At 44.5% G+C, this 22,126-nt stretch overlaps 1 protein-coding gene across 4 annotated transcripts in view; it reads left to right on the top strand.

Annotated features, from left to right (window-relative positions):
* The first annotated feature begins 9,184 nt into the window (after nt 1–9,184).
* Nucleotides 9,185–22,126, top strand: part of MTMR1 (myotubularin related protein 1) — a 60,814-nt gene continuing 47,872 nt past the window's right edge. For 2 of the 4 annotated variants that reach the window (XR_003002650.1, XM_024740679.1), the window contains exons 1-2: nt 9,185–9,286; nt 20,902–20,925. The gene's annotated coding sequence lies outside the window, so the exon portion shown is untranslated. Of the gene's footprint in view, nt 9,287–9,822; nt 9,927–20,901; nt 20,926–22,126 lie in introns of those variants that run through there. The other 2 variants (XM_024740680.1, XM_024740681.1) reach the window with 2 other exon arrangements.

Here is a 22,126-nt window from a genome sequence, read left to right as displayed (position 1 = left end):
ACAGCTCATGTGGCATTTGGGAGCATTAGGCAAAGGCAGGACTATACAAAGGGAATGCTCTTAAAATACAGGAATTGATTACAGAGTATATACACCTCTGACTGGAGAACATGGCCATTGGTGGCCATTAAAGTAAAATCTGGGGACACCCAAAGGAAATAAATATATGCAGCATGCAGCACAAACAAGAACGAGGATTAGCACATCTGCAGGAAAACCTAATGGTTGAAATAGATTGCAGTCGAATCCTTTTAGGTTCACAGAATCCCTAAAGCATGCTGCCGGAATACCAATTTTTGAAATGAGTCTAATACTCTGGCATCTACTGGTAGATTTATAACTTAGTTAAGGAATTATTAGTAAAGTCTTTTGTATTAAACATATCTGGAAGATGAAAGATCAGCAAAACAAAGTATTCCCATTTCCTTATGAGGCTCAGATTCAGATATGGTTTATTCCTTATTTGCAATAATTCGTCATTTAAAAGCAAAGGCGATAACGTATTTAAACCATGTAGGGTAGCTAAATGCTTAGTATTTAAACCATGTAAGGTAGCTAAAATGTTTAGACATGACCATTAAGATTTAGTTTGTTTTCCTAGTAGTTACGGAGAACACGGCTTATTCATTTATAGTGATTAATACGTATGTGCTTCTGAAATGGACTGTTCCACAGTGCAGTCCACATAAATTACAAAAGAAAGTTGTTCATCTCATTTCGGGAGCTTTATGTCACAAACCTGTATTAGAAAGAACCCTGGTCGGGGACGTGTGGGGACCTGGGTTCCCGTCTGGGCTCTGGACCTGCTTCTTGGCTGGAAGATGTGAGGCCCTCCCAGCACCCCCTCGAGAGGCCCGGGAGGAGGCTTTAGTGTCCACCTGCTCAGTGAGGGTATGGACTGCATGTTCTCGAAGATCCTTACAAGTCAAACAGCCCTTGTCAGAAACACATTTTCATCACTTATGCGCATACAATACTTATGGTAGAAGATGGCATTGGCCCTGTGTATTAGTTTCCTGTTTCTGCTGTGAGAAATCACCACAGACATAGTGGTGATTTATTATCTTCCCCACACATTTATTCTCTTACAGTTCTGGAGGTCCGAGGTCTGAAATTAGCCTCCCTGGCCTAAAGTCAAGGTGTCAGCAGGGCTGCGTTCCTTCTGGCAGCTCTAGAGGCGAATCCTTTCCTTGCCTTTTCCAGCCTCTAGTGGCCGCCTGCTTTCCCGGAGTCGTGGCCGCTTCCTCTGTGTCTAAAGCCAGCAGCACAGCACCTTCAAATCTCTCAACTCTGACTCTTCCGCCTCCCTTGTTGACATTTAAAGGACCCTAGCGGACTCCCCTGGCGGTCCGGTGGTTATGACTCCGCGCTTCCACTGCAGGGGGCACAGGTTTGATCCCTGGTCGGGGAACTAAGATTCCCCGCGTGGCCAAAAAAAGAAAAAGGAAAAAAGGACCTTGGTGATTATATTGGGCCCCTCTGGATAACCTAGGCTGCTCTCCCCACCTCAGAGTCAGAGAATCAGCAACCTTAATGCCCCCTTGCTGTGTAAGGTAACACAACAGGTTCCAAGGCATTAGGACGTGGACATCTGGGGAGGCTATGATGCTGCTACCACACCTCAGTCCGTGTTGGCAGATGATGGTGGGCCTGCAAGCTGAGAGGTCAGACGCACTCTCCTGTTACCAGCTATACAGTGACTCACAATTAGGGAAACAACTAGCTCAATTCATTTTGTTACATCTCAGGCGATATTTAGACTTAAGAGTTGCCTCTGACTTTATTCCCTATTTCTATCCTCGCATCTATCTAAAGATAAGCCAGACCATGTGCTTTCAACCCCCTTGGTCCCTGAATGGAAGAAAGGGAGATATTTATCGGGGGCATATGTGCCAAACTCTGTACTATTTAGCCTCCCCACAACCTTATAAAATTGATAGGCTTGGTTTTTTAGGGGTTTTTTGTTTGTTTTGGGTTTTTTTGGGGGGGTCGTTTTATAGATGAGGCTAAGAACCACGAGTGGGTTTTTTTAGACAATATTTTCGATAGTATTTTTTTAGACAGTATTTATCAACAAATACTGTCTACTATGACCCAGACCTGTGTCAGCTGATCTTTGTTGGGAAACAAAACTGAGTAAAACAGTGGCCTCCTTTGAAGTGTCTGACCTAGTAGGAAGATAGTTCAGTTAACTGGTAATTCCCATGCAGGGTGCACCCTGCTCTAATAGAGGCAGACTGGGGGGCTTTGGGGCCAAGATAGGGGGTCAAGGAGGAACTTCTTGGGAATGCAGTCAGAACTGAGTCTTCTTAGTTAAATAGGAGTTCGGTGATATCAGGGGAATGTACATTCGAACCACAGTGGGATACCACCCCACACCCACATATTGGCAAACCTTTTAAAAGTCTGGCAGGGCTTCCCTGGTGGTGCAGTGGTTAAGAATCCACCTGCCAATGCAGGGGGCACGGGTTCGAGCCCTGGTCCAGGAAGATCCCACCTGCCGCAGAGCAACTAAGCCCGTGCGCCACAACTACTGCAACTGCGCGCCTAGAGCCCTGTGCTCCGCAACAAGAGAAGCCACCGCAATGAAGAGTAGACCTGGTTCACGGCAACTAGAGAAAGCCCACGCGCAGTAACGAAGACCCAATGCAGACAAAAAAAAATAAAAAAGGCACTAATCCCATCATTTCAGGGCCCTAGCCTTATGATCTTATGACCTAATCACCTCCCAAAGGCCTCATCTCCAAATACCTCAATACCAATTTGAGAGTTATGGCTTCAATATAAATGGTGGAGGTGGCAGGAGAGACACAAACATTCAGTCTATAATAGTGGGTTAAACATTTGATTTAGTAATTTTGGAAAACCAGAAGCCTGCAAGAGGTGGGTCTCCAGTGTATTTGGAGATCTTCCCTTCCTTCCTCCCAGCTCTCCTCACCCTGTCACCCTTTCACCCCAGGCTCATCCCCTCGTGGGTGTTAGGATGGCTGCTGGGGTTTCAGGCATCACATGCTCACAGTTCAGTTGGAAGTTACTAAGCTGGGAGGGCAGGATGGGTTTGGGATGGGAACTAGTTACTCCTTGTCTACAGGTCTGCCTTTTATCAGGATGGAAGTATTCCCTTTATATTTCACTGGCCAGACTTGGGTCATAGGTCATACTCAGGGCAATCACAGGCAAAGGGGCTTAGCCATGATTCCCATCCCCGTCCCCAACTAAATCAGGGGTGGGTTGAGAGGGGATGAGCCCGTTGGATATGCAAACCCTAACACAATGAGCAGGGAAATAAATATTGAACAGGAATCAAATGTCCTAAATGCCTTTATCATCAGCTACTGCCCTGATTTTCACAAGCCGTGATTTAGCTGACAGAAGTTAAATGTTACTGTTAATATAAAGCAAGGGCGGAAGTTCCGAGGGCGGTATCAGAACACTTGGTTGCCCTACAGACGGCTGGGTGAGAACGGAGTGAGGAGGGGTTGCTAAAATGTGTGGGACTGCTCGGGGTTGGACACGTCAAGACCAGGGAGGTCCAGGGGGCCTGGGCTTCTCCCACCGCCAAACTTTTCTGGGAAGGAAAACTGAGGGAAAACAAATCACGCTGAGTAGTTGAATTTCCCTGAACTTTTTTTTTTTTTAACCCTGCATCTCTAATGTCAGTGTGATAGTTGGGGCCCGCACCTGGCTCACTTCCGCCTCGCGCCGAAGCTCCCCGCACCCCGAGGGGCTTCACAGCTGTCAAACCGTGTCCCAGGCCGTCTCCTACTGCACCTTGGAGCCACCTCGGCAGCCCTTGCCCCGGCCACGAATCGTTTGGGAGGAAATTTCACCCCGGCGCCCCTTTTTAGCGTGACCTTGCCTCGTGTGGTCTGAAGACCCAAATCCCGCCGCCGCTGCTGCTTGGGGTCTTTGATGCTGGGGTTGGTAGGGGCAGTTGGGGGGCGGCACCCCGTGGGTGTCGGGCTGGCGCACATAGAGGCAAAGATACCCTCATTTGAAAAGCTGGGATGGAAAACTTCCAAACTGCTTCCGATTCGAGAACACATCATTGTTTACTTTCAGTTCTTCACACTTTGAAGGAACCGGTTCATTGTTTTCACAAACACGTAAGGCTACTGCTTCTTTGGCAGTCCGAGAACTAAGATGAATCAGTTAGAAGCACAAACCGACCAGATCCAACCGGGAGGGCCACCCTGACACTCGGGACAAGGGGTGGGTGATCCCATAGCCTGGAATATGCAGCTTTTCCACATCTTGGCCATTTCGCTGACGCTAAAGTGCAATTAGGCGAGACATACTGTTGTAACGCCACTGGGCCAGTTTCAGATGCCGGTCCCTGCCTCTTAGTCACACCCCTGAGCTGAACTTTTGGGAGTTTCCAAAGGCAGAGGAACAACAAGAAACATTCCCTTTGTTTCTACCTCAGTGTAATTACAATGTTTTTTAATGAAATAGTTACCCGAGTCGTCAGCTTCACTGAAAACTAATCACAGCCAAGACAGTACGTGGAATGGACAGGGTCTCACTCATCTGCAGATACTCTGCAGTGTATGAGGGCTTGGAGAGTCAGAGAATAATGCCCGATGGCTTTTGCTCTCTGGCTTACCATCTAGTGGAGGATACAAACAAACCAGCCATTGAAATCAAGCGTGATAAGTGCCAGGGTGGAGGTACGCTTGGAAGTGCTCTGGATGTGGTGTGCGTGGGAATCATCTGAGAAGCTTTTCAAGAACTCCAGGTGGCCAGACCCCAGTCCAAGGGCTTCTGATTTAGGAGGTTTGGGTGAGGCCCAGGAGTTAGAATTTTTCAAAAAGACTCCGCAGCCTGTTGTGATCCACTGCACTGCGGTACGCGGAGGTGGGATATTCGCTTCAGTTTTTAGTGGCGGGATGGGGGCAGGGGATGCTTTTTGGCCACAGGAGTGGAACGTGCAGCCATGTGGGCTGGATGCTGGATGTGGGGAACTGATAATAGAGAAGACTTGCGGGAAGGCAGGAGTTAGATCCTGAAGGGGCCTGTGTTCCTTCCAAGGAATTGTGCCCTTGTCTTCTGGGCCGATGCTTCTCTGCTCAGTTCTGTATAACCTGAGTCAGGATCACCTCCAGTGCTTGATTGAAATGCAGACTCTTGGATCCCACCCTAAATCTAATCCACCATCTCCTGGGTAGAGCCTGAAATTCTGCATTTTTAATAACCACCTTAGCTATAAGTAGGGTGGGCTTTGTGGTCTCTTTGGCACCAGATGGTACAGGGTACTGGTCGAGCCAGTGTAATTACCAGTAGCATCCTTCTGCAACTCACAATAGTGTCTTGGTTTGGATGAGAAATTATATGGTCACCCTAGTTATGGGGGGCACGAAAGGATTTCCACCAGGGAAGCTACAGGATGGGGTGGGCATTTGAGAACAATTGCTGTGCGGCAGTGTGAGTGGACTGCAGGTGGGCCGCCTCACTGAGTTGGGTTAAGTTGGTTCTGGAAATGCTAATCTCTCAGTCATTTATTCTGCAGATATGAGTGCGGGCTCTGTGTCCGGCACTGTGTTAGGCCTGAGGATACGGCAGGGAACACACACACACAAATCCCCGCCCTCGTGGAGCATCTTTTTAGTGCGAGAGAGAGACAAAAGAACATGTCAAATGTGTTCTGTGTTAGGTGCTGGGGGAGAAAAGTCAGCTGGGAGCGGGTAGGAAGTGGTGGGGCTGTGCACTCTGGGGAGTGGTTGGAATTTTGTGCCGGGTGGTCAGGGAGAGCCTAGTTGAGAAAGGTGGCCTTTGAGTCACACCCCAGAAGAGGTGAGGGGCCTACTCATGCACATATCCAGGTGGCAGCGCAGGCCTGCGCTCCCTGAGGCGGGAGGGGGAGCCAAGGGTTCAAGGGTCAGCCAGGAGGCCAGTGTCACCAGCAGGGAGGGAGCTAGGGAGACAGCAGTAGAGGACAAGCTCAGAGAGGTCACAGGGGCAGATGGTGTGGATTTCAGGATGCTCTCCATGGCTGCTGTGTGGACAGTGCACCGGAAGGGGAAGGAGTAGAATCAGAGTCTAGCAGGTGGGAGGCTGTCGCAGTTATCAAGGCAAGAGAGGATGGTGGCTGCGACCGGAGCCGTGGGCTGGAGGAAGGGAGAAGTGATCCGATTCAAGCTATCATTTGAAGAAAATCTGCAGGATAGAGCTAGTAGGGTTTGTGAAGATTGGTTGTCGGGTAGGAGAGAAGAAGAATCGAGGACAATCCCAATGTCTTCGGCTTGCGGAAAACGATGTTGCTGAGATGGAGAAGCCTCTATGTGGAGCGGGGTTAGGAAGTTAGCAGGCTCTCAGCCCTGGTTATAACAGTAATGAGATGTCAGTTGGATTTCCCAGAGCAGATGTCAAAGAGGCAGTTGGTTTATTTAAGCCTGGAGTTCAGGGGTGGTGTCTGGGCTGGAGTCACCAGCATAGAGGTGGGGCTTAAATTCATAAGGTGGGAGAACACCGACAGATGATGGGCATGTGGAAAAGGTAATTGGAATAGGGATGGGCAAGGTGCATTCTTATGATATTTAGCAGATAAGAGTGGTGAGACTCGGTGAGCATTCAGATGTGAGAGCGAAGTGGGGAGTGGGCTCCAAGGTAAACCGCAGCTTTGGGGCCTGGGGCCCCTGGATGAGGCTGTGCCTTTCCCTGACTTAGGAGACGTGAGGGCTGGAGGAGCAGTTTGCAGGCTGGGCGGCTGATGCTGGTCTAGACCCGTGGAGCCGGCAGGGCCTCTGGGACCGACTAGTGGAGCTGTCTCATGGGATCCTCGGCGTCCAGATCGGGGGAGTCTGGGCTGGAGAAACAAAGCTGGGAGCTCCCAGACTGCAAGTGATTGTTGCCACCAGGAGTGTGGAGGGAGACTGCACTGACTAAAGAGCAGAGAGGGGAGAGGAGACGTGGCCTTCCTCCTCAGTCCCGTCGCTGTGACCGGCTCTGGTTCACGTTCTTCTTTTAAGAGACCCCCAGAGTAGACCCTGGCTCTGCAGCTGTGGCTCAGCCGTGGACCGTGGGCCCTCCCCTCTCTTCCGAATATCGTACTTCTCTTAATGCTGATGGGGCTGTGGGCCTGCGAGAGGATGTGGCTCGCTCAAGGTCACGGAGCTAGCTGGTGACAGAAACAGGACCCGGAGCCAGGCCTCCTGTCTACCAGCCCACCGTGCCACACTGTTTATAACTCTGTTGACCAGGATGCTTCTGGTTGCAGGTACCAAAAACACAAAATCATTCTAGCTCCAGCCAAAAAGGAAGTGTGTTGGCTCCTATCACTGCTGCAGCCAGGGTGAAAGATGGCCGCAGGCACATTCAGAGCCAGAGTTGCAAACAGTGTGGATGAGGCTTCCCATCTCTGTTTTCTTCATGTCTTACTCTCTATCTCTGTGGGTTCCTCGAGGTGGTGGATGTGGAGAGTGGCCTCTGCCAGTGCTGGGGGCGGGTCTACACAGCTCCGGGTCCAAGAGGAAAGCTTGGGGTCACTCCCCTCCAAGTGGAGCAGAATCCTATGAAATGCGGAGGGGCAGCTCCCTACCGTGGAGAAAAGGGTCCTCATTAGAAGGAAGGGGAACGGAAGCTAGAGGATAACAGCAGCCCCCTCCAACCCACCCCGTCCGCGGTGGGTGAACAGGTGGGTTCCTGCTGTTAGATTTGTGCTCAGGCCCAGGTGCTGGCAGAGGAGGAGGCAGCTTGGCAAGAAAAGTATGGGAGAACCGGACAATAAAGGTGCCTTAGCCTTTAAGAGGAAACTAATATCCCTCCCTTTCCCCTCCTTCTTCCTCTTAGTTATTAATTGTGGTAAATAGAGTCTTGGTGTATGACAGGAATGTCTGCCCATTCAGCGAATGTTTGGACTTACATTTTCGGCCCCACAGATAACTACTATAGGCTGTCCTGGTCAGAGAATGCAATTTAGGTCGCTCGTAGAGCACATCAGATGTCTTTATTTCACTAGTTACGTTATTTCACACACTGCCTAGGGATTCCAGGGTTTTTTTATCCTTCCAGTACACGAGTGTGGATTTAATTAGTGATGAGATTTTCAAAGGTCTGGAACACTGTTTACAGTGAAAGCCACCTGCAAGGTAAACTTTCAAAAGTATCTTTTGCCCTTTTACTTGATTTCTTCAGTGCTTTCATGAGTTGAGAGAGGAGCCTGGCCTCTGGAGGCAATTTTTAATTCCCTCAGTGCTTACTTTGCTTACGTGGTCCTTTAAGTCAGATGAGCACAGCCCGACCACTTACCAGCTGTGTGACCTTAGTCAAACGCTAGAGCCTTAGTTTTCTCCTCTGTAAGGTGGGTCACTGTGAGGCTCGGGTGAGGCTGTGTGCAGAAATGTGTTGAACATTTGAGAGCAGCACACAAGCGCGAGATGCCATCTTCTCTGCGTCCTTGTGTTCTCGTATAAGGCAGTGGCTAGCATCTGTAGCGCTGGCCTCTGTTTTGCCCTGTGGTTCGGTGAGTTGGTCACCGTTGGTGGTACCATATCCTGGAAGGACAGCCCCACCACTTTCTGATGGGCCATGTCGCCACTGCACCTCAATTTTCTCGTCCCAGAAACCTTCTTATCACATGTGGTTGTCAGGCTCTGATATCATAATGGACTGGAAAAGCCTTTTGTAAGTTGTCAGAGCACTTACAGAAATGTAAGGCGGCATTATTACTACACACAGGACTTTTCTAGTCTGTTCTTTTTAAAATCATACAATCAGCTTTGCTCCATTAAGAGTCACTTTGATTCACTTGAAATTACATCGTTTTCTAGATTTAAAACCACCAGCATGAAAGTGATAGCATTTTTGAAAAGCATATGCTGTAAGATAAATATTTCACTTTAGAATTAATTTTCTACTTACATTAAGAATATTCACTCTATATAATTGTAATTGAGTGATATTTTATTAAATGCTAGAAAATAACATATTTAACTGTCTGAGGCCTAGAATCTTAACCTTAAAATAAATTGGTTGATTCATTTCAAATCAACCTGGAACCTAATCTTACTTCCTAGTGGTCAGTCGATATTTCAGTTCTTACATTAAATGTAAAGGTAACCAAATAGTCTAATTAAAGTTCATTCTTTAAAAAAAGAAATGTACATATATCCCTAGTCAGTGCTCAGTTTTCTCACTCAGAGGCTATGTCTTAAAATATTTTAATTGCACTATTTCTTTTAGTCCTACAGGATCACATGTTGAATGGTGTAAACAGCTTATAGCTGCTACAATTTCTAGTCAGATTTCAGGTTCAGTGACATCAGAAAATGTATCCAGAGATTACAAGGTAAGCGGAATTGAGTCCTTAATTCATTTTCAATATGCTAAGTAGCCAAGAAGCATTGCAGTTTTAATTCGAGTGAGACTTTGGCCCCTTGAATGCTCACCGGCCATTTGCTTGGGAACGAGGGTGAAAGGTTCTCTGTTGTTAGAGATCTGAACTTTAGAAGAGACATTTTTACCAGGATCTAGTATATGTGATCATAGTTTTATAATTGAGAGGAAAAGCTGACTTTCGATTATGATCATTCTTTTAAAAATCCAGATCCATTTTATTATATATTATATTTTTAGATTTGATTATAATAAATGCCTATATTTTCTTTATTAGTATTCTGAATTTCAGAAAATATCTGATAGATAGTATTTCCCTAACTTCACAATTTGTTTCTGTATTTATGTACTACCTATGGGTTTTCAGCATTAATATGTGATACTAGAATGCAAAAAACTTGCAAAATCTCAAGAATGTTGTATGGGCAGCCTCATTTTTTGGTCCTTATTGAATTGAGAAATCTCTTCTTGTTTATTTTAAAAGTTGGATTCCCTGCTTATTCTAAAGTTAAGAGTGATAAGCTCCTTGTCAGCAGAGACTGGGGCTCTTTTTCTCACCACTGCTCCCCCAGCACGATCCTGGAACATAACAGGTGCTCAATAAATTCTTGTTGAATCAATTAACAAATAAAATGCTTGCGTGCTCCCATCTTTGTTAAGGCTAAAGACTAACTTTGTTTTAATGTCAAGAAACTATTAACAGGTACATTAAGTGAAACCATGTCTACATTTCAGTAGTACAGTTTGCTTGAATTGAGGATTCAGTTTATTATAGTCATTTTTGCCCACTAGTAAGAGAGAATAGATTTTCACAGGTATGTATGAATTACATTTTAGTATCCTGTCCTACCCTAGGTCAACGGCTCTCAAAATCATAGTCCTTGCCAGGCATCAAATCTTACAAAGAGTTCAAGAGCTACGATAACGATCTTAAGTCATTCTTAATAGCTGTCCGTGTTGAAGGGCTGTAGCCTCACTTCCTCTTTAGCCGTCCTGTAACAAGTGCAGAAACTGACCCCAGAGGCTGTGTAATTGAGATTTGGCTATGGTGCTGGACTTGCTTCGTCCAAGCCATTGGATGCTGCTGCTTGTGCCTCCCAGAGGAAAGCATGGCTGGAGATGAACAGAAGTTGGATAATATGGCCAGCCGGAAGAGGGGCAGTTTAGTTCTTGATAGTTTTCTCTGCTATCTGGTTTTCATGTTTGCCCACGTAGGAGGAGCTGGGGCTCCTGTTCCTCAGAACCTGACCGGGCAAAACGTGACTGCTCTTTCCAGGTGGGAGAAGCATTTGCTGCATCACCTATGCCTGAGTGGCTGATCACTGGGCAGCTGCTGACCCCACTGGTCCCAGGCGCCCTCTTGCCCCACGTTAGCGGAGAAACTGCCCTACTGAGTGGAGAGGCTCAAGGACCCATACTGGCAGAGAATAGCTCTTAGACCTCGGATTGATTTTCTTTATGGACAATTATGTGTTAACTGTAAGGTTTTCATTATGGTTGAATAGTTGTTAGTGCTGTGTGGGTTCTAGAAAAGTATGGTGACTGTGTGCATAGCTGTCTAACCTCTACATTAATAGATCAGACTGAATCTATACTTTAACATGAAGCAACTAAGGTTTTTAAAAAAATTTTTTAGTTTATTTACGAATTTTGTATAGCAGAATTAGCTCGTGTTGGAATGGTTTAACAGATGGTATTCAGAGAAAAAGAAGGCTTTTCTATATTTTGTAAATTGAATTTTAAGTACCTACATCAGATCATTGCTAAAGCTTTAGATGAATTATTGTAAGAGAGCATTTTTTAATCATTGTCTTTGTTAGATTCGCCCTGTAACCAAGTCTGCAAATTTGGTGTTAAATTTATGATTCAGTTGTTATGTTTTCTTCAAGGAGAGAGTTCTTTTAAATAATAAAAGAATAAAATGTTTCTAAACCACAGATAATTTTACATGCTATGTATAAAGTAGTTCTTAGAATCAGGGTAACCAGCGTGGGCCTTTGGGACGCCTTTTGCATGGGCGCCATGCATGGGGTTTGCCCTGAAGGTCCAGATACAATTCCTTGAGGATTTAATGTGCAGTCATCCGTTGATAATATTTGAAATTATATACTGTGCAAATATCTTATTTGAAATACACACTCAATTTGGGGGTTAATTTATTATAGGTTAAACTCAGCGTCAGTAATGAAATGGGAACAGATGTTTCTGTGGAGCAGAGCGCTCGCACCTCGATTTGGAGCGCTGTGTTCTCAGTTGTAGGCTGCGGCGGCATCCTCATCAGCCCTCCGGCACGTGCAGCGCTCTATGGTTTTGTAATACTCTTTTGACACATCATCCATTTACTTCTTAAAACAACCCAGTAAGATGGCTTTTATTATAATCATCATTTAACAGATGAGGAAAGCAAGGCTCAGAGAGGTTAAGTGACTTGCTTAGTATCATGCAGTTAGACTTGGGGTTTGAACCCAAGTCATCCTATTGAAAAGCTAGAGTGATTTTTAAAATTTTGTACTTCCTTCCTGTTCACTGTTTTTCAAAATGTGGCCCTTGGGTGTTCCCGCACCAGCACTCCCTGGGGTGCCTGCAGAAATGCAGCTTCCACGGTCCCCGTCCCCTCAGTGAATCAGAATCTCTGAAGGCGGGGAACAGTGTGTCTCATGCATTTCTTTCTTTTTTTTTGATGGTGTTTTGTTACTTATTTTTACAAGATTGGGATTATATCCTACACATTATTGTTAAATTTGCTTTTTTAAAATTGGAGTGTAATTGTTTTCATCTGTTGATGGACGTTTAGGTTGTTTCCATGTCCTGGCTATTGTAAATAGTGCTGCAATGAACGTTGGGGTACATGTGTCTTTTTGAATTATGGTTTTCTCAGGGTATATGCCCAGTAGTAGGATTGCTGGGTCATATGGTAGTTCTATTTTTGCTTTTTTAAGGAACCTCCATACTGTTCTCCACAGTGGCTGTATCACTTTACATTCCTACCAACAGTGTAAGAGGGTTCCCTTTTTTCCACACCCTCTCCAGCATTTATCATTTGTAGATTTTTTGAAGATGGCCATTCTGACTGGTGTGAGGTAGATACCTCATTGTAGTTTTGATTTGCATTTCTCTAATAATTAGTGATGTTGAGCATCTTTTCACATGCTTCTTGGCCATCTGTATGTCTTCTTTGGAGAAATGTCTCTTTAGGTCTTCCATCCTCATGTATTTCATTCATTCATTCATTCAATTTAATTTTATTTCATTTTTGGCTGTGTCGGGTCTTAGTTGCAGCCCGCGGGATCTTTGTTGCGGCATGTGGGATCCTCCACTGTGGTGCACAGGCTCCTCATTGCAGCATGTGGGTTCCAGAGCCCGTGGGCTCTGTAGTTATGGCACGTGGACTCTCTAGTTGTGGCCTGCGTGCTCAGTTGTTGCGGCGGGCGGGCTTAGTTGCCCCGCAGCATGTCGGACCTTAGTTCCCCGACCAGGGATCAAACCCGCGTCCCCTGCATTGGAAGGCAGACTCTTAACCACTGGACCACCAGGGAAGTCCCTATTTATTTCGTACAATAAACTGTAAAAAGTTCAGCTTCCCTAGGTTTGTATCTGTTGAAATTGGTGATGAGACCATACATTTCTGGTACATTCCCACAAACCTGAATAACTAGCAACTCATGTTAGATTTTAGAGTACAATTGTTTTATTATTTACCCATGTCATAAATTGACAGTTAGCTTAGGGTCAGATCACCCAAGGTGTGGTAAGAATATCACTGTCATCACATGAGATGAGTTTAGGTGATATGCCCATGGACATGTTTTAACAGTTATGTAATTATTTTAATGTGTAGTAGGAAACCTGGCACATCAGACTTGTGATTTAATGGGTATTATTGCTTAAAGCCAGGCGAAATATGAAAGAAAGAGTGGATTCAAAGTCAACATAAAGGGTTTCCCTGGTGGCGCAGTGGTTGAAAATCCGCCTGCCAGTGCAGGGGACACGGGTTCGAGCCCTGGTCCGGGAAGATCCCACATGCCGCGGAGCAAGTAAGCCCACACACCGCAACGAAGAGTAGCCCCCGCTCGCCGCAACCAGAGAAAAGCCTGCGCGCAGCAACGAAGACCCAACGCAGCCAAAAATAAATTTAAAGTAAATAAATAAATAAAGTCAACATAAAGATAAATACTAATATTAGTACAGGTGATATGCATATAGCAAACCAGACTTGTAGAGGTGTTATATAAGATGACAAGTTTGGAAAACATTGTCCCTGTTGAAAGAGTAGATAGCTGTTATGTGGATTATGGATTAACCAGATTAATAAATGTATGCCTTAATGTCAAGTCATGCTGAAGATTTACCTGATAATTAAGACTACTAGGAGAAATGTAATAAAATGTTTTGTTTGCCCACCCCCCTACTACTAACTCAGTTCCATTTTTAACGGGCTAAGAAAGAGTACAAATCTCTCTCTTGAATTTGTCAAAACATTTAAGAACAAGATCTGAATGTAATGTTCCAAAGATTAGATGAAAAAATACAGTTATAACTTGTAATGAAACATTTTTAGGAACTACTAGCAGAAGTGACACAGTTGATCAGCTTCCATTGTTTGCAAAGCAGAACTAGGCCAAGAAGAGGGAACATGGTGTAGTACAGACGGTACTGGTTAGCTTTGTGACCTTGTATAACCTCTGAGTGTCTGTTTCCTTTTGTGTAAGGTTAAGAGAATTTGGATTAGATTTGAAGTCTCTAAATTCCTTTCTTTCTAGAACATTCTTCAATTCTGTTTTGTCCAAAAGGATTTGATTCTGGCCAGCCTTCAGGAAATTAGGACACTATAGTTTTAATGTGATCATACTCTTTCCTCTGGCTCCAACATCGTCGTCATCGTCACCATCACCATCACCATCACCATCACCATTACCATCACCATCACCATCGCCATCATCACCACCACCACCCCTCTGTCCCTCTCCTCCTGTTTCTCCTACTCTCATCCCTGCACACACATTAGCTAGATCTCTTCCATAAACATTCTGGAGAGAATGGAGAGAGTCCTATACTAAATTTAATCATTTAATACGTTAGTACAGTGATTAAACCCTGGATCCTAAACAAAAGTTTCCAGAAGGTCTTTGGAGGGAAGTGGGATGCAGTGTGTGGGAAAGGCTTCATTATGCTTGAGCTTGGTCTTAGTTAATACTTCTTAAATTGAGTACTAGTCTAGAAGGAGGGAAGCTTGAGCACGATCTTTTCGAATCCATGACCATAGTCAACTGTTAATAGCTTGGCCTCGTGATCTGTTTATTAAATCAGAGTTTGCAAACACAGATGTCTACAGGGTATAGCTAACAAGCTAAACAGACATGGCTGTGGAGAACTGGAGACTGCAGCATGTCCCCCTAAAAACAATTAAATTACAAAAACAACCCTGCTACTGCCTGTCGGAGCAATAGGCCTCCAGTTTGTAATCACTGTAATGTCAAAGTACTATCCTATCTCTCAGGATTACTTGTGGAGTAGAATTATTTCTTAAAAATATCAAGATTCGGGTTTCTGCTTCTGGAAGGATGGAGCAGATGTACTTTTTTCTTATTTTTCACTCTCAGTGCAAATAAAAACCCTGGACATTATCTATAAAATAGACGTAAGAATGCCTTGAAAGGTAGCGAGAAGAAGGCAGACGGGTTAGGGACCTTAGCACCTAAGGAACGACAGGGTGGTGCTATCCCTGGGTTATGTTTTTGCCATATATAACCCAGACTTGTCGCTGAAGAAGCCAGCAACCCAGAAATGCCAACGGGTACAGACAAGGAAAGCCTAGTCTCTCTAGCCAAAGGACAGGAAGGGGGCAGCCGAGTAGAAAGAAAACTTTTAGACACTAACCACTGTGCTCCGGCCCCATACCCACCCCGCCAGCAAGGCCAAGTGGGGAGGCTAGATTCCACTGTTGCCAGGCTGTAGCAAGGCACAGTGACCCCTGCAGCTGTGGTGTCGGAGGCCTGGTGGAGAGTCAGGACTTTCACTACCGCCCACTGCAAGGAGGCCACACCTCCACTGTGGTTACAGTGGTATCAGTCATGAGCGCTCCTGCCACTGCCAGCTGGGCAGGGATGGGCGGAAGCCTAACTGGGAGCTAGAGCTCTCACCCCGACTCAGAAGTAACTAGGAGAACCCTATCCTTGGATGGCAGCGTTGGCCAAGAGGGGAACCTGGACTCGTACCCACACCTGGCTGTAATGAGGCAGTGCTCACCGCCCCTCTTCTCCTGGAGCAGTGGCAGAGAAGGCAGCTGCAACAGGACGGTTACATAAGACCCACACTCTTATAGTATTCAAAATGGCCAGATTTCCACTGAAAATCACTCATCATACCAAGAGCCAGAAAGATCTCAAACTGAATGAAAAAAGAGAATCAGTAGATGCCAAAACCGAGATGACACGTGTTAGAATTTCGTGAAAAAGGTTTTAAAGAAGCCGTCATAAAACTGCTTCAATAAACAATTACAGATATGCTTGAGACAATGAAGACGTAGAAAGTGAGAGACAAGAAACAGGAAAGTTTCAGCAAGAAAATATGAGATAAGAACCAAATGGAAATTTAAAAAGTGAAAAATATGATAAAGAAACAAAAAACGAAACTAAACAAACAAACAAAACCACCAACCCCTCAGTGGATGGGTTCAACAGCAGAATAGAGAGGTCAGAGAAAAGAATTGGCTAAATCTTAAGGGAATTACACTGAGTAGAAAATGCCACTCCCAAGAGGTCACATACTGTATGATTTCATTTGTGTAACGGTCTTCAAGTGACAAAATTAGAGAAATAGAGAACAGATTAGTGATTGCCAGGGGCTAAGAAGGGGAGGGGCTGGGAGGGAAGTGGATGTGGCTATAAAAGGGCAACATTAGGTGGTGAGGAAATTGTTCTGCATCTTGGTTGTGTCAGTGTCCGGGTCATTGTTCCGGTATTGTTCTATAGTTTTATAATATGCCACCATCGGGGAAATTTGGTGACATGGTACACTGTACATGAAATCTCTTATTCTCACAACCACTTGTGAATCAAGTTATCTCAAAATTAGAAATTTAATTTTTAAAAAGTCAAGAGTTTACAGACTGCTCAACGACTGTATATTGCATGTAGAATAAATTTTGATTAATATTTCTAACAACTCATGATATATCAGAAGTATTATTTAAATGGAGCATATAGTTATGCAAATAAAGATGTTAGAGACTGGTTAGTGAAAAGGGTATCAGCAATTATCCTGTACTAGTTCAATTGCAAGTATGCTCATCCCTTTTGTGCATGGAAGTTGGGGCCAGCATGCTTCATTGAACAGCTCATTGGTCACATTTCCTGGAGGGCTTTAGAGGAGGCGAATGATTGTTTCAGGCTAGGGTTTGACAAAAGAGTCAGGCCAGGTTCAGGTGTGGCTTGTTTCCCAAAGCCCAGCGTTGTATTTGGATGACTGGTTGAGATTTGTATTGGCCTGTCCTTGGCCTCTGGCTGCAGCCGGTTGCGCAGCCAGACTCTTGCAGACTCTTGCAGCAAGTGGAGCCATCTCCTGACCCAACAGGTCAAACTCTTTAACTCATTTTGTAGTGGTCTGATTGCTAAAGCAGAATTACTTTATAGACTTTATGCCTAAAACAGAGAACAGTGGTGTTTTTACTCCACTATTACAATCTTTTCATGAAAAGAAGCTTCTTAGCGGCATAAGCTCAAAGATAACTCATTTATAAAAAAAAAAAAACAAAAAACTGATATTTATTTCACTTAGAATCATATGGTTTATCAAAAAGATCATAAAATTTGGAGTCGGGGCACTTTGCCTTGAGTCCAGCCCTGTACCTGACTAGCTGCCCAACAAGTTACTTACCTTGCTGAGCCTCAAGTGTCCTCATCTGTATAGTGGGTGTTACAGCAGAGGTTTAATGTATTAAAAAGGGCAGCATATGTACGAAACGCATACAGTGCTCGTTTACTGTATGCTGTTACTCTATGAAAATGTATATGATATGTAAAAATGACTACAAGAGGAGTGTATTGGAATTGCTGAACACCAGTCCACTTCCATAAATGTGTTGTGAGCACCTAGCATGCGCAGGAGTGGGGCTGGGCTGGGCTGCCTGGAATTCATAGAAAAGAGACTCCAAAAAATACAGTACAGGGCATTCTGGGCATTAAGCCTTGAGGGTATTTGTCAGCCTCCTCAGAAAGGGAACAGGTTTAGGTGGGGCTGTATGGAGATGAAGAGCGTGGGCACTAAAACCAGTCAGCTTGGGTTTGAATCCGCACCCGCTTAGAACACTTGTGACACCAGATGTGTGGGGTTTTCCCCCACACTGACGAATTCTCCAAAACCAGCTGAGTGTTCTACAATTCAATTCGATTCTGATACTAACCAGAGTTAGTGCAGACCCCACAGGTTAAGGGCTCAGTCCCACAGAAGTTCTCACTTCAGATGCCAGTTTCAAGTAGTGGGTACCCAGGTTACCCACGACTTCTGCTTAGCTTGGCTACAAATCGGGGCTTCCCACAGGTCCCTCCCTGAGTCCGATCATTTGCTAGGAAAACTGACAGAACTCAGGTAAACACTGAGGTTTACCAGTTCATTGTATAATAAAGAATATAAAGAATGGTACAGCCTGTGCAGCTGTCTGAGTTCTCGAGGGCTGTCAGCACTGGAGGCCGATTTGCCCCCCACCAAGTTTAGGTTGGGGAGATGTTTTCTGAAGTCTTCCAATGAAGCTTAAATGACTCCTAAGGTTTGAGGGCTGGTCAGGACCTCGCAGCCATTCGCGGACTCGTTTCCTTTTGTACGTGTAGAAACTGAGGCCAAGTGCAGGCACACGGAGGCCCCGAGTCTGCCAGTGAGAGCTGGCCCCAGGCCGCCTGACTTCAAACCACCACTCTCTGGCTTCGATCAGATTCAGATTCAAGAAAGAGGAAATGAACCTCTCTGTGCACCCGAAATGGCTTATTTCGGGAGAGATGAAAACTATAAAGCAGAAACACATGGGTATCAACTCAGGTGACCTCCATTGACTTTCCGGCCTCCGACCAAGAGTAGCGGGGACTTACATACAGCAGGTGAAGAATTGTGTGGGTGGCAAAGGGGACCATCGTCCTGCCCCTTTCCTTTTGATTTAGTTTCTCCTTCCAGTAGCAAAAGGCGTGTTGACAGCGGTATATCTCCTACATTTAAGGCCCAGTTATGCTGCTTGTGAATGCTGCCTTCTAGTTGTCAATTGTTACTATCACTTTATAGACAAAACTTTACAAAACTAATTGCAGTTACAGAACAAAAGTGAAAATAATAACCTGTTGGAGCAGAGGTTTGGAGGGAGCAAGGAGAAGCGAGGGAAGAGGTCGTGGTATTGCTTTCTTCATCCACCCTTGAGGGAGCTAAGAGAAAGCAGATGAACGTTTGAAGGCTTTAGTTACTGTGGGCTAATTACAGCGGTGCTAGGCTGAGGCGGTGTAGTAGACTCTCTGGGTGTAAGTACTTGCTCTGAAACCTTGAACTTGGCCAGATTACTTAACTGTGCCTTGGTTTTCTCATCAAAAAATGGGGCCAATAATAATTTTTATCTCACAAGGTTGTTCTGAGAATGAAATGAGTTAGTATAGACAAGGTTCTTAGAAGAGTGCCACCAAAAAGTTACTTCAGGAGCTTTTTTTAAAACGATGCAGCTGCTGCAGAAGGACAACGATAAAAAGCTAAAAATTACAACTTCAATCAGCAGAGATTGGGAAGAGGGAGGGAGTAGTTTGAGAAAGCATATTTTCTTTTTTTTTTTGCGGTACGCGGGCCTCTCACTGCTGTGGCCTCTCCCGTTGCGGAGCACAGGCTCCGGACGCGCAGGCCCAGCGGCCATGGCTCACGGGCCCAGCCGCTCCGCGGCACGTGGGATCCTCCCGGACCGGGGCACGAACCCGTGTCCCCTACATCGGCAGGCGGCCTCTCAACCGCTGCGCCACCAGGGAAGCCAAAGAAAGCATATTTTCTCATCTAGCTAGGTCACTAGGTACTGTTTAAAGCTGACAAATCAAGAAGTAGTGGTGTAAGCATACTCCTGGTTATGGAGGCAACCTTCAGAATTAAAAAAGAAATCTCGCTAAACGTGGTTATCACTGACAAATGAAGCTTGGGAGGGGAGACTATTTTGACTTTTTATTATCATGTATGTCCCATTTTGAGTTTTTTATGAACATAAGCATGCATTTTATTTATTTTGTACTAACTTTCCTGTTGTAATTAACAAATGATAAACTTCACATATTTAAAGTATACAGATTGATAAGTTTTGATAGGTGCCCACTTGTGAAACAAGCACCACAATTAAGATGATAAACATATTCATCACCACCACCCCCTCAAAAAAAAAAAAAGCTAGGTTTAAGCTTCTTAGTCTAAGTAGTCTATATTAAGGAACTTCTGGGCTTTAATTCCCTTTGAGCTACAGCATCCCTTAATTCAGATACCTTTTTTACTTCAAAGAGTGTTTTCTTTTAATGGTAACAGTGATGAACTCTATATTCTCGTATTCATGTGATCTTCTTATCTTTCCTGAGTAAAACCTGTAAAGCTAATAAGAACCTACAGTGATTTTTTTTTTTAAAAAGTGATCTGTTTTCCATAGAACCTCCAGTGTTTATCGTATGTAACAATGATCAGATTTCAGACTCGAGAGTGGGGAATAGATGATTCATGTCTTCCTCAGACTGTTAGCACTATTCGCTTTTCAAAAGTTCCATCCCTTCTCTGGGCTGTTTCCCCGAACGCTCATGCTGCACATTCAAGTAGGAGTCACAGGAATAACCTCTCTAAAATCGGTGTCCGGATTTAGTAAAGCTTGGCTTTCCTTGCCCGGAGACTGCCCTCCCCGGCCCTCCCCGGCACTCCCCTCCCTGCCAGCTACCCTTTCCTGGGCTGGCGCAAGGAACGGGCACCTTCTCCCTGTGGGGCGGCCGCATCGGGAAGTTTAATTCTGGAGTCCCAAGTGCAAATTGGAAATAGAATTCCTGTAGAAACCAGATTAAGATTTGTGCTTAACTAGGAGAGTTAATGATCCCATTAACGCTGTGGCTGAGCTGTGCTCTGCGCCAGCTGTGGGCGCTTTTGTGGTTTCTTCGTTCCGTTTTGTTTTGTTTCTGTGGGCTGGTTTGGGAGCAGAACCGCCTTTTTATATCATTGTTTCTATGCGGAAAATGCGTTCAGTATTCCAAACAGACACACAAATGAATTCTTCACACACGGCCTGTTCACACTGTCTTGTAATAGCCCTTGACAGAAGGGGTTTGTGTTTAAAGTAATGTCATTTGTCTTAGCCTAAGGGCAATAAGTTTCTCCAAGTCATAGACTTGCCTGCAAACTATAGGACAAGCGTGTTAGGATTGATTGGATATCGAATGGAACTTAGAGGGCAAATGTGTTAGGGTCGGTCTGCTCGGTTTTATTTGGAGCATTATGATGTCTCTTAGGGCATGGGCTGGCGGACTTAATGGCGTCTTTCACAGTCAATAGTGACGTGTCCGTGATGATGATGTTCTGTGTTTTAACTGACAGGTTTTCAGGAGGCCTGATATAAGGGTAAGGATACTTGGCTTTCAGCACATGGGCCTCCTCCTTGTGTGTTTCTGTGCTTTATCGAACACTTAGTCTATTTAGCGTTCTTTGCCTTCTCACTGATTTTATGAGTCACTCAGATCAGTTTGCTCTGCTGTGTCATAGCTTTCAGTGTTCACTAGAAATGCTTTATTTGTTACAGTGTCTCTACGTGCGGAAAAAGCCGATGTGTGTGAGGGCAGGATGCTAAAATTGTTACCACTGTGCAGTACTGACTTCTGTTGTGTTACATGAATTCTGACCAAATGGGTACTCGTGGCACCGGGTTTATAAGGCTAGGCCTATAGAGTCCTCTTAATCTGACCTCGTTTGTCATGTAGTTCACGCTGAAGTATCTAATAACAACCACAAGAACAACAACAAAGTGGTCAGTTGTCCTCCTTCCTGAGCAGGAGATCTAAGTAAGCTTTCAAGTCTTGATTACAAGATCAAGTAAGATTTCCTGTTTGCATGCTGAATCCCAAAAGCAGCAGTGCTAATCTTGAAGATAAATTTCGCAAAATCAGCCCCATTTAGTATTTCTTAAAACATAGAGGTAGCTGTTACAGCTAGTAGATTATAGTTTATAGTTTCCTCATGATTTTCCTTCCCTTTATTTCAGAATATTCATAAAGCAAGACAAAGATTGGTAATGTGCATGCCTTTAAACCTGAGTATCAGACGTTGAAAATTAACCTATTTCCATTAAATGAAAACAATGTGGATTTTGACAGAATCATTTCATGACTTCAGTTTTAAAGTTTTAATCTTATTGAAGCCAATGAAGTAGTACAAAAATAAACAGGTTAAATCAAATTATTGTTATTCTAGTTGGTTTTTCTTTGTTTAATTTTCTTTTTATCGTGTTTTCTTTTGCTCATGGGAATCATTTTCTTTCACTGATTCACATTGTTAAATATTAGTGTTCGGCTTTACACTTGCATGGACTTTGAAATGCTGTGGGGTTTTTTTGTTGTTGTTTAGTCATTCATTCTTCTGTTTTTAAAATTTTTATCAAAGAATGATTCCGTTTTCTTTGTCTTTAAAAAAAGAATATAAATTTTAAAAACCTGGCTGCGTTTAAAAAATTGTCCAGCTCTGAAGGGTAGCAGTACCAACTGTGTACTAAATTCAATCTGATGATAAAGTATAAAAATATTTTAAGTAGCTATTTTATTTTATTGAC

This window comes from Neophocaena asiaeorientalis, unplaced genomic scaffold (genome assembly GCF_003031525.2).
Source record: "Neophocaena asiaeorientalis asiaeorientalis breed wild unplaced genomic scaffold, Neophocaena_asiaeorientalis_V1.1 scaffold823, whole genome shotgun sequence".
Lineage (NCBI taxonomy): Eukaryota > Metazoa > Chordata > Mammalia > Artiodactyla > Phocoenidae > Neophocaena > Neophocaena asiaeorientalis.
The sequence above is the reverse complement of the archived record's forward strand: the minus strand, read 5'-3'. Positions and strand labels throughout refer to the sequence as shown.